The sequence below is a fragment of the Polyergus mexicanus genome, unplaced genomic scaffold, assembly GCF_030449975.1.
Source record: "Polyergus mexicanus isolate NDT 795.1 unplaced genomic scaffold, iyPolMexi1.0 SCAF_2, whole genome shotgun sequence".
NCBI lineage: Eukaryota > Metazoa > Arthropoda > Insecta > Hymenoptera > Formicidae > Polyergus > Polyergus mexicanus.
The window spans coordinates 8,579,261-8,599,641 of NW_027223322.1; the positions used below are offsets into that span (position 1 = coordinate 8,579,261).

General features: G+C 34.4%; 1 protein-coding gene and 1 pseudogene across 1 annotated transcript in view; both read right to left on the bottom strand.

Moving 5' to 3' along the window:
* The window catches only part of LOC138944801 (carbonic anhydrase-related protein 10-like), a 253,528-nt gene that overhangs the window by 21,055 nt on the left and 212,092 nt on the right, over nt 1–20,381 (bottom strand). The gene's annotated exons all lie outside the window — the stretch shown is intronic.
* LOC138941767 (uncharacterized) lies at nt 717–17,107 on the bottom strand (annotated as a pseudogene).

Here is a 20,381-nt window from a genome sequence, read left to right on the forward strand (position 1 = left end):
AGCATTTTTATATAAAACAATTAAATTCTAGTTTAGATATTTTGAATCAATTTATTTTGCTGAACCATCAAAAATTCATCAAAATTTACTTCTTATTTAAAGCAAGATTTAAAAAACAGTCTGGCCTATTTGGCACGTCGTATACAAGTACATTATCGCGTCGCGCAATGTTCCTTTATGATCTCCTCCTCCCTAGTATAATTACGGACTCGCTTGAACAGACAAAACACGCGAGTGCACATTTATGGACTCGACGCGCGCACGGAGGCGAGCCTAACTTGACAAAGAGTGCCGGCGTTGGGAGTAAAATGCATAGCGATATAATAGTGCGCCAGACAAATGTCGATGTGCAAGAGCAACAAGTGCCGTGAGGGCCGTCTACTTCTGACAATGAGCAGGAAATCTGGCCGGCTCTCTACGGATACGTGAGCAAGTAGGGACGTTGGGCGCGCGCCGGTCACAAAGAGACGTTGCAGGTTGAAGTCACAATTAGCGATCACGCAAATTCAGGTTCCATTCAACGACGGTTGTCTTTATGTGAAGTCGCCGATATCAGTTTATCACTCGGTGGCGAGCGCGCTTTGTTATAAGAAAACATGTCGGTTGACTTTTGAATTGAATTAGTCTTTTTTCTGAAAGAGCTCTATCTTTATGTAAATGACCTTTATAGAAGAGATAAGAAAGCGATGAAACAAATAATAAAATATAATATTTTTATTAAAAGAATAACAAACGTGATTGGATGTTTGAAAGACAATACGCTACATCGTCAATGGTGATTTTTTTTTTACAGAATATACTGTCTTTTCTGCTCACCGTCGATCTTCACTGGTAATCTCCCGTTTGCCGTCTACCAGATGAGATCTATCGCTCCTGTTCGTACCATTACCACACCGATACTTGTTAAAAATTACAAAAGAATATTTCGAATTTGGCAGTAATTTTGCGATAGTCGCATCGATCGATAAAATTTCGATCATAGGGGAACAGGAGCGCCAGATTTAAGCAAAGAATACACGTACGGTGTTTGTCCCTTTTCCCTGGCGACCGTCATAACGTGCGCACGTGCCCTCTCGACGGAATAAGATAGATACCGTCTTAGACAGTAAGAATTTTTCGAGCAGAAACAGACGAAACACAGATAGGCTTTCGTCCTTTCTAGAGATTTTGTTCATATATTTATTTTTCTTAATTTTATAATATCAAATTTATAGTTTGTTCAAATTCTCAAAACTGTAGTTGTTTCATATTGTAACTTTTTTTTTGTACACATTTATACATGTGAAAATATAGACTAAAACTGAATTTAAATTTGCTTTAATACACACGTTACGTCATCAATTCCTTAATAATACTCGAAAGCTAAAGCTCATCGAGAGCTCGCAAACTACATGCGCAAGTGAAAAGAAAAAGACGAAACAGTGCTCGATCTCGCACGCGAGTTCGAAATTGCGAGGATGCAGGCCCGCAACGTCGTCCACGGTCTGGCCATCCGGCCCTTATGACGGACATCGAAAGATGTCACGTCACATTGTATAAAAAGTAACTATGTCGCTTGTCGTGCGCGAAGAGAACCGTGTTACGAGCATAATAATCGGTAATTGATAATTGAGGAAATACGTGGTGGATAAGGTGAAGAAATAATGGCAAGGTGGCACTTCGCGCGCGGCACCAGGCCAGTAAATGATATATTAATCCCTTACAAATGTATACCCTTATCTGCCTCCTCGATCTCATTTCTACAATTTACACGCGATACAGGCATTAAAAAAGAATTCGATATGTATCGCCGTACCATTATTATGCCGCTCGATCTATCGCGTAGCTCGTAACTCGTTTTACATTCGTGACAGGTGTAATTTAGAAATCGAACGGGTATTTAGTACGGACCTCGGGTGCAAGATATCGTCCGAAGATCGTAAAAGAAAATACTAAACAGCAGCGGCGCGATATTTCGCTCAAATTTATATACTATTTACATAAAGGTAAAAGGGGCAAATGAGAAAGAATGTTTATAAGCAATATGGTTACAATTTTTAATTACGAGACGATCGTAAAATGAATTCAATCTTGTGAGTAGTGAATTAAATAAGTTACTATTTGTATTGATAAATTTAATAAAGGCTAATTATTAATTTGGTTCTGTCAATAGATACATTACTGCATTTATAACTGTATACTTATGTTACTATTCACGAGTTTTATGTTGACGTATCATGATAAGTATATCGGTATACCGTGGAAAGTAGCGTTATCATAAGTTTAGCAAACTGTTACATAGGAACAAGGAGTAATTATTTATTCATTAACATATTTCTGCATATTAATTGATATTAATGTTATTATAAAATGTGTAATTATATTATTATTCAATTCTTATGTTGACGTATCATAATAAGTATATCAGCATAATAGCATAGGTGAAGTAATTACACCTGTTCCATGAATATACTGAAAATCTTAATTGGTGCACACGAACAACGATTGCCAAGTCACATTGATTAGTGCTTACCATGAATAATTAAATTCTCCTCAAGGGAGCTATCTCGGCTACGAAATCTGAATATAGATAAATTTCCTGGGATATGTTACACTAAGTTATGATTATGAAAATATAATGTATATGTGTAGTCAAATAACGTGTTCGATATAAAATAATATTTCGGAAATTTAACAGGATCTTATCGCCGACGAGTGACGAATCGGCATCGTCCTCTTACTATCACGTGATTAGGTGGACATCTAATAGGGGCCTTTATGATTTCTCGATAGATCGGTGACGTTCCATAATCCGTTTCCAAGGGTGGCTCGGTCGTTTCGGGTTTGATGGTTGAATATCGGTGGAACAGGGAGTCGATTTTGGTCTTCATGGTATCCTTGATTGTCTCCCCGATGTTACTCAATGTGTTTCCGATATTATCCAAGACAGAACGCCTCGTTCGAAGGCTGCTGCCTTGCGTGGCACATGTCAAAGAGACGAGCAATAAAAGCACGCTCAGAAAACGGCGAAGGAAATAAAATTCCATATCTGTAGCTCTTTTTTTTCTGGAAAGTGCGGAGAGCTGGATCTTAAATAAGTAAACATAATCGATACATTATTGCGTGCAATGTTCGATATAGTATTACGTTAAACTTTATAAAATTTGTGCTGCGTAAAGAATAATACTTTGTTATTTATTTACTTAAACTCTTTAATTTCCAAAAATTATTTATGTTTTTTTAACGTTATAAAGCAATTATCATCTCTGTTCGTTTATTCTCAAATTTCGGTAATTTAGTGGAGTAGTGATACTTTTGGGATATTCTATATCACTAAAAAATCTCACAGAGGTAAAAACAATATGTCAAGTATTGTACATAAAAAAATATTTCAATTGCTACATGACAGAAAGTTTGAAAAAATAAAAACAGGTATGAGATAATACAATTAGCGCCAAGTATACTAAATTATATATGCTATCGATTTATAATCAGATACTAAATAAATAAGGTTTCTTTAAATTTCTAAAGTACTTTTTATATGATATATAATTTAAAAGAAAATTTTAGCAATATAATATTTTTTTATATATACTTGACGTATTGTTTTTATCTCTGTGAGGTTTTTTTAGTGGGATATCATTGCTTTTTGTAAAAATTATTCAAAAAAATTTAATTTTTAAATTTTTCTAAGAAGATATTTAAATGTGTGTCTATTCTTTTTTCTTAACATATTATAACAATATATACTACAATTTTTTTTATTATATTTGGGTCTCGTTTGATTATATTTTTTCTGCGAAAAATATATATATATATAATTTTAACATTTAGAGGCCAACTGATGCACTTTTACATTTTCGGATCATTTATTAATTGCCAGTCGGTGCCTTCAGCATGTATTATATTTGTATAAATGTTCATCAATTGTACTTTTATCTTGATGAAAAATTCCACTAATATATGGTATTTGCATCAATATTTTTAATTTTTCTATAGATACAGTTTTAATTTTTAAATCTGTTTTATTTCAATAATTTTTGTATCACTAATTTTAAATAACAATGATTGTAATATAAGAATGTTTGCTGTTATTATTATGACTGCATCAATTTTATTCGGACCGATTGCAATCGTGAACTTGCATTCACATTGTATAAGAAAAGTGCCATTAAATTATTGATTGTGGCTTTAATTCCTGAAATATCTTAATCGAAAATTGATTTGACATAACATTCCGAATAAGCTATTTAATAGCACTTTGACGTCTTCGCAGTGACTCTCATCGATCGGATCCTTGATTTTTATTTGGCGTCGCGATGCTACCACGTCGCTTCATCCCTATAGCTCTAAACATCTTTGTGTATATAAACACCTTTATATCATATATAATGAATCCTAATATTATCATATATATACGTACAAAAGTAAAAATATTTTTAAATTAAAAAATGTGATGACATTTAAAAAAATTATGCAGCAATGAAATAACCGTAATATGCCAAACGATGAAAGTTTGCGAATTTGAAAAACGTACAAAATATTGACCAGACCACTGAGATATCTGCAAATAGAACAGGAAATGTATTCGCGCGTTTTATCTGTTATGTGTACGCGTCTGAAAGTAGTGCGCGCAATGGGATTGTAAGTTACGTGCCGCGAAAAACGATGAATGGGTTGTCAGAAATGAGTTGTTCGAATCACGCGGTGGAAGGTTCTTATCGCTCGGAATGAAGTAAAATATGAGCCTGTTCAGAAACATTTATGTGCACGTGCTCAATAATGCTTCCTCGCCCCTGTCTGCGTCTAGTCACGCGATTACGCTCTCGTCTCGTCTCGCCGCGAATTCATATACATAATATAATACACAATATGTGTATTCGGTATAACAGAGCGCGCATCGAATGCACGCTGTAACGTGGAATCAAATGATATTATAGTATATCATCTAGCAAATGTACCGTCTGTTTTCTCACGACCAGATTTTGAGCTACGCTTCTATAGATATTTTAAATGTTAAAATTGATATCGATATACAAAGTTGTATCGCTGTTTTTAAATATATCGTTTTTTAAATTAATTAATTATTTTTGCAATATATTAAAATAATCAAAAAGATTTCGGATATTAGTATGTTTATCCTGATATCAACATATTTTTTATTGCTAAACAAGACAGAATAATATTCAATATCAAACAAAACAGATTGATAAATTCAACTGTGTATCAGATACGTCAAATGGCGTATAGAGCTGAAATATTAATAAAGAAATCAGTTATAAAGCTTATTTTATAAAGAAAAAGTTATAATGAAAGTTAAGACGATCGAATGCTCCTGAGTTAAACTTTTAATTTATTTATTTGATCTATGTAAAGATTGTGTAAAATAGAAAGCTGATATTTTCCGAGATTTTCTTTTATATTTATTCATTTGCTTCCTTCCCGAGATCAAATATCGAAAACCGATCTGGCGCTATGAGTGTTATCATAAAAAATATGTCGCTTTACTGAGTAATTTATTTTTTTAATCATGGCGTTACGATAATGGTAATTACAAAGTTGCAAGATATCGATTATGTATATACAGTATTTCAGTAGAAATTAATACGCGTTCTGGGATAAATTTGCAATTATGTCCAAGTTTTAACATACTCTTTATTGGCAGCATAATTAAAAAAATATTTATAAAAATATTTAACACTTGAAAAAATTTTAAAATAGAGAATCAAGCTTTGAAATCGAGAATAATAAAATTTAAATTTAATTTACATAGACGTAAATTATAAATTTTACTTGATCAAGAATTTAAATTTACATTCGATAATCAAAAAATTAATCCGATTGGCAAATCTCTTTTTGCAAACGATAACAAATAATTAAATTTTCGAAAAAATTGATTTTTCAACAACAATACGATAAAATAGATTATTGCTTACATTTCTTTAAAATAAAACAAAGGTAGTTTGTCAGTCAGTTGCATATGAAGGTGTTAGATAAATAAAAATAAGAAGACTGAAGGAGAGGGGGAGGGGGCGAGTAAAGCATATATGTCAAACATGTACGCGAGGAAGGATTTCTCACCTGGTTAGCTTTTTTACGCTTGGTATGCCAACGATATCTTATACACTGTATATCACTGCTAGCTGGCTGTAAAAATCCGCTTTCGTAACCGCTCACAATGTAATAAACTCACTTCCAAGACGAATAACGAACGTTATTCACGTGGGATGCAATCGTGGCGGAGGCTTTCTTTGAATGACAACGAGACATAGGATCTATTCTTTATAGCTGAATTGGTTGCACTAATTCAGAATTTATCTTTTTCCCTCCACATTGAAAGGAGAAAGATAAGCTCTGAATTAGTGCAGCCAGTTCAGTTATAAAGAACAGATTCATAAATGCAATAGTTTTTTCAATCAAGTCTCGCGCTTCTCTTACCGATAACGATTTGTTTTTTTTAACGGGTGAATCAAAGGGGCGTTTCTTTTATCTAAGCGAACGCAAATGTTTTATTTAATGATAAGCGAAAGCAATATGCGACGCAATAGACGCTGTTACACTTTTGCTCTTTCGCATTCCGATACTGATTATTATCTATTATTACCCTGAATTCTCCCTTATTCGACTGATAAATCTTACTATGATTCTTCCTTTGATTCTTTGATCGTGGCAAGCATATATATATAAATTTGTAAACAAATTTTTAATATAAAATTAATTGACAATTTTTTATAAATATCTAATATTTAATTTAAAATAGATCTTGCAATTAATTTTTTTACAAATAATAATATCACGTTTTTTTATTTTTACTTAATTTTAAGTGAATATTAAATTTTATATTTTTTTAATTATTACTTGTGTAAAAATTAATTGCAAGACCTATTCTAAATTAAATATTAGATATTTATGAAAAATCATCAATCAATTTTATATTAAAAATTTGTTTACAAATTCATTGAAAGATTCACAGAGAACAGTTGAAATGTATAGACAGCACACAAAAGAAATTTCATATCAAATAAACTTTCAATGCTTAAAAAGATCCGAATTATTTGATATATATATATAGCAATTAAAAAGTTCGCATACACACGTACAGGCCATTCGTTGAAACGAGTTACTTAACCGATGTGCACGATGTACGTTTTTATTATTGGATATCCCGTTTTGCCAATCGTAATCTGACGCGACTAGGGGTCTCACGTGTATTACAAAATCCGCGTACGCATATACTATCCACATATCGAAAAGCAACTGGATCCATGTATTATAAGTAACTAACGGTGTTAATAATCGCGCATGTACGCACGTTTGTAGGTACATATATGTGTATCGAGTTTCGTATTTATATATATTTAAGCTTTAGAGACATACCGTCAAAATCTAATATATAAACATTTTTTGCAAAAATTTCGATAATATGATGAAATCGATATCATTTATGCAAAGTGGTTTGTGTTGCAAATGGCATGTGCCGCACGTGTCGTATTAAAAAGAGTAATAAAAGTGGCGTATTTAATTATACGCGAAATAACGAGCTTTAAATACGAGTCAATGCCAACGCGGAATACGAGCGTTAACTGGAAATGGCGCTGGCAAGTAAACGTTTACATCGATCGGCAAAGGATTTAATACAACGGATATATTGATAAAATGTCACCCAGGACTCAAATATCGTTCACGTTAAAGCGATAACAGCGCATAAAATTTTTTATTGATCGTCGAACGAAGAAGTGAATATTGCAGCGCGTCGCAAAGTTTCGTGCTGTGCGAAAGAAGATCTGGTAAATAATTCAAGTTGTGTCTTCCGTAAAAAGTTCTCTTAAAACGTTTTCGCAACATCCATTTGCGATGCAAAATATTTTTGACGCAGCTTATTTTCTCTCTAAATAAATAATCATTATGCGGAATCAATAACGAGTTATTTAGCTCTGCGTTGTTTTGCGATTATTATCACAAATTTAATTAATCTTGTTTTGCGTTATGTTGATCACGTAATACAAAGAAATTATATGTGTATAAATTCTATATATATATATCACATACAGAATTTCCAACATTAAGACTATAGACATAAAATCCTTATGCTTTTAATGCTCGATTCATTTCCCGCAAATTAAATTTTATAATTTTGCTATAGCAAATGTTGCTTGAAAACTGCGAGCATGCCAAGTAGAGTATGCTCTTTATGGTCGTCTAACCACAAGATAATTTCTTACTTGAGAGAGCGAGAAATTTAATTGCCCAAGTTTGCCGCTTGACAACTTTTGTATCTTGTACGTTTCAAGTATTGCATCAAAATGTTTCATCGCGCTTGAAACGGTTGTAGCTGCGAGAAGTTTCTCGCAAACATTTTTTCCACAAGCCAGTAGGGTAGTTAAAATTCTTGAGTCATTATGGAAACTTTACTAATGTCATTTTTATTTGTACTAATATCAAGAGAGTATTAACCTCTCGCATATTTTTTTTATTTCAAAATCCGTAATATTATCGCAGGGCATACATTTTAAATAATACGAGTGAATCTAAATAACAAAGCCCTTTAAGACAATTTTTATTTGAAACCGGCTTTTTTCAACAACAGATAATTTTATCAATAATCTTATCTAGCTCTATTTCTTAGAATAAAATGATCTAATCTGTTTCTGAAAGTCCACGGTGATCAAACGATTAGATTTGTACGATGGGCTTAATTACGTTAACCTTGATTTAATCGCTCTAGGTCTATCGTGTTTCATAATTATGTGCCTGGTAATGACCATAAATTATTGGACAACAAATCAGACTATTTAAGCATATAATTTACCAATATTTGCACGTATCGATCCGTGCGCCTAGGGCCATTTACATCGTTCTCATGCACGCCGAAGCAACTTTCGAAAACGGAAATTGCATCCGCCGAATGACAACGTGGAAAGTTTAATTCCTCGCTTGGTGCTTACATTAAATCCTTAAATAATTTACATCCACGCGCTCGTAAGTCGTTAGTATAATTTATGCGCTTTTTACGTAGCAAATATTTCATTCGTCTTGATTGTTTCTCAGAAACATAAAAACTTTACGGTACAAATATAAATTTAATAGCAATAAAGAAAGAATAATAATAATAAATGTTATTAGCTACTATTTTTACTTTTTACCTTAGTATTCTGTTAATTTTTTCATTCATTTTTCTTTCACAAGATTAAAACATAATTGTTAAATTTCTGGAATATTTTTGTGGAATTATACTCGATATACATAATGCAATTTTTTCTTTTTCGAAGATTACACGAGTTAATTTCATATTGTAAAATTTTAATATCGTCGTGCAAAAGATTTATATGTTTGATTGATTTATAGAAAAAAATGTATTAGATAGCAATTATCGGAGAGAGAATTTATTTCCGATAACAAGATTTTTATCATCGTTGACGATTGCGTCTACAATAGGAATGTTTTTAATGCATTCATGCATTCAGACTCTTCACATTCCTGTGCGCAGCAGCAATGTAGAAAGTGATTTATAAAAGGGAAGCTATAACGTGCGCGATAAACTTGATTCTCCTCGGTAAATTAGTATCAGTAATTCAGTGAATGCACTCCTCAACACAATTGCTAGAGGACTCACTGGCCATTCTGTCAACACAGATGCAGTCTCTATGTACAACTTGCTGGATGAACCCCCTTTCAATAAAATAGTAGAGAATAGCACTTCCTGAGTATGGAATGGATTGTCACATTTGATTCTGCAACCGTAGGCATATTCGATATCATAGTAACCATCTGCATTGTAAAAATTGTTGTTGATACAACCATTCACGGATATGCCTTACATACCGCTTATGGATGAAGTTTACATTTACTGAGAGCCGTTTGGAGCTCTCTCATTCATCCGTTACTTCACCTTGCATGTGGACCAATCGACAGAGAGCCTAGCAATGAAGAGGACGGACCATCACCATCTGCGTTCGAAGAATCACCCCTAATATCTTCAAAACTACCAACGATTGATAATTCTTTAAACCCACACAAAAATACTGGATCAACATTGAATCAGCAACCATAGATATTTTATCGTTCAGATCCGTCGGTTGAGTTTACCGTTTAAATTTATCGACTAAATTCAACGTTTCGATCCCGAACACTGTATAATAAAGATATTATAAATTTCTCTAAAATCTATTCTTTAAAACTCTCTATTTACAGAAAGAGAAACATTATTTTCGTCTATTTATACAATATAAAAAACATAACTGTGCACGGGGAAGAGGAAAATTTACAAGAATTTAACTCACAAATTATCTTCATAGCACAAGAGTATAGACCTAACTATTTTTATTTCTTTCTATTTTAGACAAAATATTTAAAGTTTATAAAAAGCTATAGTTATTAAAAAAATACAGATCACAAAAAATAGAATGCCTCTTGTATATTTTGTTGCTGGTTATCAAATTTTAGTTCTATCTGTTAATTGCATACGCAATTGCATTACGCAGTATGTTTAAAAACATACTTTGGCGACATAGGTATTAATAAAGAACAATAAATACATTAAAAATGTAAAGATCTTTTCTTATAATGTAACTTTTTAAGGATTCAATAAACGGATAATTTTAAATTGATATTGCAAGATCTTAGTCCGGATCTACAATAGGTGTAATAAGCCTTTAGCCTTAAGAAATTGACCAATCACAATCAAGTATGAGGAGAATCTGATTACTCGACCGTTATTTTAATTAGCAGAGAGAAGCCTAAAGCTAGCGCCACATTATGCACGTATTCGCGATCGTTTATAATTCGTGAATAGTGTGGATGGAAGATTCAAGTTAAAATCAACCAATCAGATTTCTATATACCGTTCGCGAATCGCGAATTACGAATCACGAATTGCGAATACGCGCATAGTCTGGCTAAAAGCTAGCGCCAGACTCGGATGCGATTGTTGGGAGATAATGTCAGACAAGGATCGCGACAATCGCGTGCCATCCTTGTTCCTCTAGCGTATCATTTTACGGTCGAAATACGGCTTGAATCTGAAAATGCTTTCTGGCCTCTCGGCCTATAGAAAGCAGTAATGCAACATGACTAACGGGCGCCCATTCTTTCGGAATTTTATATTTGCGTACATATACATATGTGCGTATATATGTTTACGTCTTACTGCTTAAGGGCCCGAGCACATAAAAAAACTTAAGCAGTAAGACTTTAAGACTTAAGAATTTCAACCATGCGGAATTTTCAACGTAGCTTACGTTTCAATATGGTTGCCTTACTGTTCGACCGTGATTGGTCAATTCGCTTACGTCTTAGGTCTTAAGCGGCGTGTACAATAAGATTTTAAGCCCTAAGCCTAAAGAAATTGACTATGATTGATCAATTTGTTAAGGCTTAAGGTGCCATTACATGGCAGTATCGAGCATCGAGCGTCTGAGTCTATACAGAAATCATTGCGCAGGAATCTGAATGAGATTGATTCCAGCTTCTTGCTGCTAATAGCATGATGAATGATATGAATTCGGTCGAGATAAAAGAAATTATGTTCTGATACACATTACTAATACTGAAAATTGATATTTATTTACATTATACACAATAGGTATTATTATTAAACAAAATATGTATAAAACGTTACTATCCCCTAGCAGAATATTAGAATCTATAATCAAGGATTAAGGAATGTAATTTTCATAATTCTTTTTTCTGCATGTTTATAACATATTGCTCCTTTAAATTATTTCCTACTTTTAACAATAGTTTTTTCAAACTGTGTCACTTTGTCATTTGTGAATCCCTTTTTGTGTCTTATTTATTTGAATATTTCAATCATCCAAAATCTCTTGCTGCATTTGTATTTTTATTTTATTTTAATTTACACTGCCAGAGTAACGTTTTATAATATATTTTTGATTAATAATAATAACACACACACACACACACACACACATATCTATTATATAATAAAATAAACGAAATAAATATAATTTTGGACAACAATATTCTGCGCAGACGCTTAACGCTCGATGCTCGACGTTTAACGCTGCCATGTAAAGGCACCTTTAGACCTTAAAATCTTTATTATAGACGTCGCTTAAGTTTTTTTATGTGCCACGGTTCTTACCGTTTAAGTTTTTCTATATGGCCCTTAAGAGCCCGAGCACAGACTTTTGCATAAGCGCATAATCACAAGCATAAGGAAATCGATTGGTCCATTTCCTTATGCATATGCTTGTGGACCAATCAATTTCCTTACGCTTACGGTTATGCGCTTATGCAAAAGTCTGTGCTCGGGCCCTTAAAGGCCATCACACACAAAAAACTTGTTCCGCAAGGACATAAAGCGGCGTCTACAATACAGATTTTAAGCCCTAAGCCTTAAGAAATTGACCAATCACAGTCAAGTATGAAGAGTATGTTCTTTTCTACGCGCACCTCGGCTCCGACTCCTCAACATTCGGTCTAGATATACTATATCTATAATTGTGGAAGACTGAACATACCTATTAAGGAAATTTGATGTTGCCGTTTCACAATTTGACAATGTAGAGACATTGTCTTGTGTCTTTTTTTTTAAGTACAATAAACTGTGTTCCTCATTGGAGGCGGCATAATATGTCGATCATTCAAATGATTATTCTGTTTGATGTTGTGATGTTTAATACTAGATGAGGCCATTATTTTTTGTTTGATTTTATATTTCTTCTTTATCAAGAGTAAGTTTCTTAGATTATTACTGGAGGCCAAGACCTCGCTCTAAACCAGTAGAAGTTTGTATTCGGTAAAATCTGCGTGAAAAATATCTCGGACAGTTAATTATACTTCAAAGTTAATTAGCGCATGATTAATTAACCGTATGTCAAAGTATCAAAAATCAACCGATTTCTCGGGAGTTCGCTGATTCCAGTTCGAAACTTTCGATTAATTAACTTTTCGTCGATGTAACGAGCAAATTACGGAAATTATTTTAAACGCATGCTTATATGTAGTTGCAAGTACAGCTGCATTATCGGTTTTCTACATTTTAGATGCATTTATAAAATTGGTATATAAATCATCAGCTCGTTTGATTGAAAAGTTGATTCTATGTATGCGTAAAAAATTTACTCTTTACTCGCAACTCTCTTCCCCAACTTCTTCGTTATCTTCTTTTAATTAAGACAAAGATGGTTCGACCGATCATAACGTAGACATGCACATGCATTTTCCAGCATCTGGAAATTGCAAGTGCGAGCTTATCGACAGCAGGAATTTGCGGATAAGAAAAGATTCGCATGTAATAAAATTATTTATATAATATTATCTACTATCACAATACTATTGACTGATAGTAACATTATTTATTTACGGGAAACGTATACAAAAGCTTGCCTTGAGTAACATTTTGGAAAATTATCAATTGTGTATTTTTATTATTTATCATTTTAATGCGCCATGAAATTTAAATGAACATTTTTGTATATGTGATGTGAATATTTGTATATATATATATATATATATATATATATATATATGCCATTTTTTAATTTTTATCAATAAGGTTTCTCGGCTGCTGGCTTGACCCATTGAGTTTCATTTAAACTAGAATGTGGTAGATGTCATCCTAAGTATTAAAAAGGTTCTTATAATAATTAAAAATAAACGATGATACTGCTTCTAATAAATTCATATCATTAACAATTCTGATAAGATTATTTATATATATTTATTATATATATATATTTACATATATATACACCCGAGAATAAAATGGACATAAAAGATTGTATGCGACCACATATATGTGATTTTATATAATTACATAAGTTTATTCTTTCTCGGAGAGTCAGAAAAATTATTAATAAGAAAATATATAAAGACACGGAGAGAGAGAGCGAGGGGAGTATAAACAATGAAAATAGTAACGAAAAGCATCAATTTTACAAAGTAATTGTAATCCTTGATCTCTAAAACATTATTTATGTAGATACGATCAAATGAGATTAATAATTTTGCAATTTTTGCAAATTTGATAAAGAATATTTACACATTGTGCGCATAATGCCGCACGAATAATATATAAGCTCGAACATATGTACGGTATTGTAAACGGTCATATAAATCCGTTACCATATATATCTGTAATCTCGACTGCATAGTTATTGCTCAGCATATTAGCTACTTTATTGCGATAATGTAATCATTTCACGGAGAATTATTTTGCACAACTGCGTATTTATGTTTGCGCGTATAAAAACCAATTACAATTTTGGCTGTACGTGATGTTATTTGTCCCTGGCAATTTTAATTAACTGTGTATTACTTATTTGTAAACATCATTATATTAATTTATTATTTTGCTTCCTTATAGACGAAGCTTTGTTTCCGTGACAAAATTTTTATTCCCCTTTTTTATGCCAATGTATTTAGAATATTCCAAAATGTCGAAAAATTATATTAAAAAAAAAAAATGTCCGAATATATGTATGTATGTATGTATGTATGTAAAATATGTATGTACGGAATGTACATTCTACAACCTCTCTAACTTCTGCAAATTTTGAGATATCGAGTTAAATTTTTTAAACTGAATAGAATATCATTAAAGAATAGTTGGTATCGAATTTAATGAGGATCGGTGAGAGGGTTCATTTTTTATAAAATTTCGAATTTTTTGAGAAATATCCGTACACGCTTTAACTTTCACAAATTTCGAGATATTAGCTTCCTCTAGGAGGAAGACAAAATTGCAAAGATCTGCTTGCTTTAAGGAGCTTAAGCTTTGTGAGTGAAATAAAATGGTAAGGAAGTAATGTGTAAGTTTTTAATATGCACAATTTTTATCTTGTTTTATTTTAAGTTTGAAGTTTAAAAGTAATTATAGGAAATATTAGAGAAAATTTGTTTATAAATAATATTTTATTCATTTCAAAGAGAGAAAGAGAGAGAGAGAGAGAGAGAGAGAGAGAGGAAAAAATAAAAAATCAGAAGAAGAAAAGATTTTTTAACAAAAAGATAATTTTATAACAATATATGGCGCACTTCACTTGAAAATTTCAATTTTATTTCAGTCTGTCGGCAACGCGATCAATATAACGTTGCATGCGATTAGGAAATTCTCGTGAAATTAAATTTCCACGAGAGTGAACCTAGTTTATGTTCCGCTCTCTATAGGTATATACTACATATAATATACTATGCGATGAGAGACAATAATCTGCGCGCGTTCGAGGATCGGAGGATACATAACAAATTCCCGATCAGAACGTTAGGTATCACAAGAAGGAGAAGAGTCTCTCTCTCTCTCTCTCTCTCTCTCTCTCTCTCTCTCTCTCTCTGTCTATCTGTCTGTCTCTGTCTCTGTTTCTGTAGTAGATGAGCAAACAATTGGTTGACATAAGCGAACAATGTATCGATAATCGTGGACTAAAAGCAACGATGCAAATTGGGACTAAGGTAATGCCACGAACGATGCCATCGATGCCTGATGGGACTTCCTCCTGCATGCTCGTATATGCGTGCGGCTTTGAAAATGAACCGCGCATATAGCACACAGAAACACATACACACACACACACACACACACACATATATATATATATATATATATATACATATAAATGCAGTTGCACACGTGGCGCGATTGTGTATATGCGGTATACGTATGATTTGGCGGAATCGGCTTTGCGGTCGACCAGCGAATATATCACTGCAGCTTTTGTAGCTTTGATTCCGATCGTCGATGAGAATGAGGGTCAGCGGTGCACCAACCAGCTATTTTTATGCCGTAGGTAGGTACCCTCTCCGAAATGAAGCCCGCGCGCATTGGCTTTCGCGCTGTTTCGCTTACAATCCGTCGCTAGCGGCACTCTCTCTCGAAAATTGCCACTTTGAGCGAAGATATATCAAGCGAGGATTTAACTCTCTTTGACGCACACCGAGAGTGCCCGATGCACACCCCCGATGTAAATACCCATCATCTTTTATGTTACAAACAGATATAAGATAATTGAATTGGATATTAGGATTATTGTATATATATAGAAAGAGAGAGAGAGAGAGAGAGAGAGAGAGAGAGAGAGAGGGGTCTAAATAAGCACAAAAGATCATTAATCTCATTTCAACAGTAATTATGAACGATATAATTCGTTATTCTTGGGAATTGTAGAAAAAACTTTGGTCTACTTGGTGCGCGATGGACTCTTCCCTCATTTCCATTTTAAAGCTACGCGGATTTGCATTTAAGTCAGTTGACACAGTCGCGTACATCGAAACCTCGGAATCTCCGTGACGCTATTAAACATGCGGCGACTTTCCTTTTCTTCTATTTATTATATAAGATAAGCAATGAGAAAACTAGGGGGGGGGGGGCTTGTTTTCTAATTCGCGTGTATTAATATGTAAAGCTATTTGTTTATTCGAATCAATCCCACTTTCTTTCCTTCTCCCTCTCACTCTCTTTCACGACATTATTGCATTATTAAGTTTAACTATAGCAGCCGAAAGCTGACAAAGTTGCGGATAAGAAATTAAACAATGACGGAAACTACGTCATATATCAAACGGCGTATTAACAAACATGTCTCGCTCCGTGATCGTCTTCTTTGGAACGAGCGGGAGTCATTGATCCATCTTATCTTTCACGCTATTCCATTGTGTCCGGACGCTTTAACGAGCGCCGATGGGACCCGGTAAGCACGACGACGCGAGAAAGAAGGGTTGAAAGAACCGACGGTAGATGCGAGGAGGCGGGGTGGGGGTAGGGGATGGATAGGTGAAGGATATACGTAAGGTGGGACACGGTCGTCGGGTGAGAGGGATTCTCTTTTTCGCCACCGGGGGTATTAAAGCGATTCCGCGTAGCTGGCACTGAAGAGTCCCCGGGGCACGCCACGGCATTCGCCGCGGCTCCCGAAGGATTTAAAGAATGGAAAAAGTCTCGCGTGCGCGCACCCCCCACGTTCCGCATCACGCAACATCCTTGCCGCGCGGAGAGCGGACGAGTTAAGGAGAATAGAGCCGACGATATAGTCGCGTAAATATAAAATAACGTCGCTTCTCTCTACCTGCGAGAGACGGGTGGTAAATGAGCCGCTCCTGGTGGATCATTTGTCACCACGCCCCCGGGTTGAGCGCGCTTGATATTACCGTTGTGAACCGAGGGTGTCATTATGCGACGTCGGTCGATCATCGGGCCGCGCAGCGTTTATGCGGACGTTAATTGTCGCCATTATATTCTGCGCCGGTGTACATCCGCGCTCGCGATCCGCGACGGCGGTTCTTTGTAAATGAGAAACTCGTTCGTTATCGCATACATTATGCTTATACGTTTATGTGTGTGTGTGTGTAGTATAGATCGCCTTATCTATAATGAATTCGTGGAATGTGGGGAACGCGATACGTCACGCGTTCGTTAAATCCAAAGATTCTCATCCATCACAATAATTTCGAATTATTGTAATTACGTTGCTGTAATAAACGATTACGCAATAATGAATAATTTATCGATTCAATCGTTAGCGGTACTTAAAGTTCGCAGCATCATGGTCTCTTAATCGTTTCTGGACGTATGTTATTGATAGATAACTATACTATACGAGTCGCGTTTGTGCGAAATATTAAAGGAAGGCTCGAGATTGAAAGAAAATTTTTAATTGTTTTTGTAATGTATTATTTTACAGATTCAAGTAACTTTATACATGTGTTATTACACGACGTTGGATTAATTAATTATAGAATTAAACTTGCAGCAAAAACTTGTGCATTAAATTGACAAACAGATTGAGAACAAATATATTTGCACGAGATAGATGTAGAAATCGCTATAAGCATTACGATCCTATTCGGTGACGGGGTATTAAAAGTTTGGACGGTATAACGGTATGTTTTATGATGCGCTACACAACGGAGAGAAACACGACGGAACATTTCAGCGTTGCGGAATTTTTTTCCCACATGACTTGTAACTTTTGCCAAAGCGACTTGGAACTTTCGGAATACGCGACTGTACACGGTACGCGCATCGTATAAAGTATAGCGGGATGCCATTAAAAGAGCTAATGAATATATATGCCATGTTTCTTTTTTAAGCGAACATTTTGCTGGGATTTGACATTTCGCGCGAATATTCGTATTAAAGTTATCGCTGTGTCTCGAATAAATACGACATCCCGGTTACGCGATTCCGTAAAGCAAGATAGAAATTTTTCACTATCTTCTTAATTAAAAATTGAGGTATACGCACGTGTGCGTTATGCGAAATTTCTAACAATATTATATTGTTATAATCATTGCAGTTTGATATAATAAATATAAAATTGATAGACTGAGAGAGATCAGAAGTACGATTGCGTTTTTATATGATAATTCTTCAAATGAACGTAATTGTGTTATATGTATAAGAAAGAATATGTGTAGGATACTTGACGATTCAAATCTCGAATAAGGAAAACTTAAAAAATTCCGCAAATTCGAAAGTAAAAAACATTCCTCGTAAAATTGTATTACGCTGCTAATTAATAAAATTCGATCGTTAATGATGCTGTAACTCATTATCAATTTCTCGATAGAAAAAAAGAAAAAAACTAGAATTTTTCCAAAAAATTGTGTCACACGCACGTGGTGCACGGCCGAGCGAGGAAACTCGAAAAAAAAAACGAGAGAGAAAGAGAGACGTTATCGTTCGCAGGCACCCTCGTCTTTTTTACCGCTTTAAGATTCGCTAGCCGCGAGCACTCTCATTTTTGCGTCTTTGGCGAAGTTCTCGACGCAAAAGCAATAGCGGAGTCTGCCTCTCTATGCGAACGCGTGTTGGAAAAGCGAGCGGAGAATTGTCGGTAAGTGATAGAGAAACGGGAGAGGATTCTGGGGTAAAAGCGAAAAAGAGGATTGAGAGAGCGAGGTCGAGGAAGAGATCGATCGTGGCGTACGAGGGTGCGTCGATTCGACCAATATCGGGGAATAGATCAGCGTAAATAGCGGGCGGACTGTCCGAATAGATACGCTTAAAGGTCATGCAATACGGAATGGCAAATTTGATAAATGCCCTTCTAATGGTAATTTATAAATATTTCTTGCTGGAATTTTTTGTGTGAATTATATCGATATTATAGACTAACGCGAAATAACATAACGCCAATATCGCTTCTCGGATATAAATACCTGTTGTATAGTAAGTTAATTTTTAATTTATGGAAACTTGATATAATGTATTGTGTATCTATAATATAAAGATATAATAAATAATCAGGATAATTAAAACATCCAATTTATTACCATGCAACTATTTTATATGACGTGTCTGCTATGAACACCGAAAAAATATTTTAACGACGGAATCTTTTAAAATAACTACTGGGAATATTTACAATATGATGTAATATTTATATAATATAAAATATATAATATTTAAAATAAAAAAAAAATATATATATATATATAAAATTGCTTTTATACATTTTATTTCTCGCCTGTCACGGAAGAACAGTGTGACGTTTTACGCTAGTCTTCTGATCGTGTTCAATAAAAAGAATAGAAATGAGAAGAGCGAGGGAAGAGGATGAACGGAACGCTCTTGCAAAGAGACGCAATATCCTTTAAGGTGGAGGGTCATTCGAATCGGAGGGTGGACAAATAGAAGGAAGGAAACACCGAAGATGAGATCGCGCGAGCTTAACGCGTTCAAGATCGTTACAACGCCGCCTTCTCGCCCGAAAGCACGTATCGCGCACAATTCTCCGGCTTGTAATACAGAGGCCGCTTAATAATTTCTTGCAGAAGTTAACGGGCGCTCGCGTACCGTGTTTTTTTAAATTCCCGCAAGTATTTCAGCGGCGACGAGTTATTGCCGCGACAAGAGCAAATGGCATACGGACGTGCCACGCCGACGCTCGACTCGTTTGCGGCGAGAGAACGTTAAGACTTAACACGGGAAATTCCCCTAGAGACGCGACGGTACTAAAATGGAACATGATCGCGCTTAGGGATATCGGTTTTCGCGAACGTTGCAGGAATAATGTACGATTCGTCGAAAATTGCGTATTACGTGTAAACGCGTACATTTATTCGTTAGAAGTTATTTAAATTCTCGAGTCTCACAACTTTATATTAGATACTTCAAATAAAATATCTTTCCAAATTTTTATTGGTACCTAAATATACAATAAGTTTTTGAATTTATAAATCTCATTTTCTCTACGTGTCTCTCCTAGGATGCTCTAGATCTTCCTTCGTTCATATCTCTAAATTTACAAATTCAGAAACTTAAATTAACCCAAGTTCTGAAATCCATTAATCTTCTATAGATTTGTGGACACGAAGATTTTCCCATTCAAGATCCTCACATAGATTCTCCAAGTTTTGCATCCTTAAATTTACAGTTACTCTATTCACAGAAATATGAATTTACAGACACTTAAAACTATAGATTCTTTGATCCATAGGAG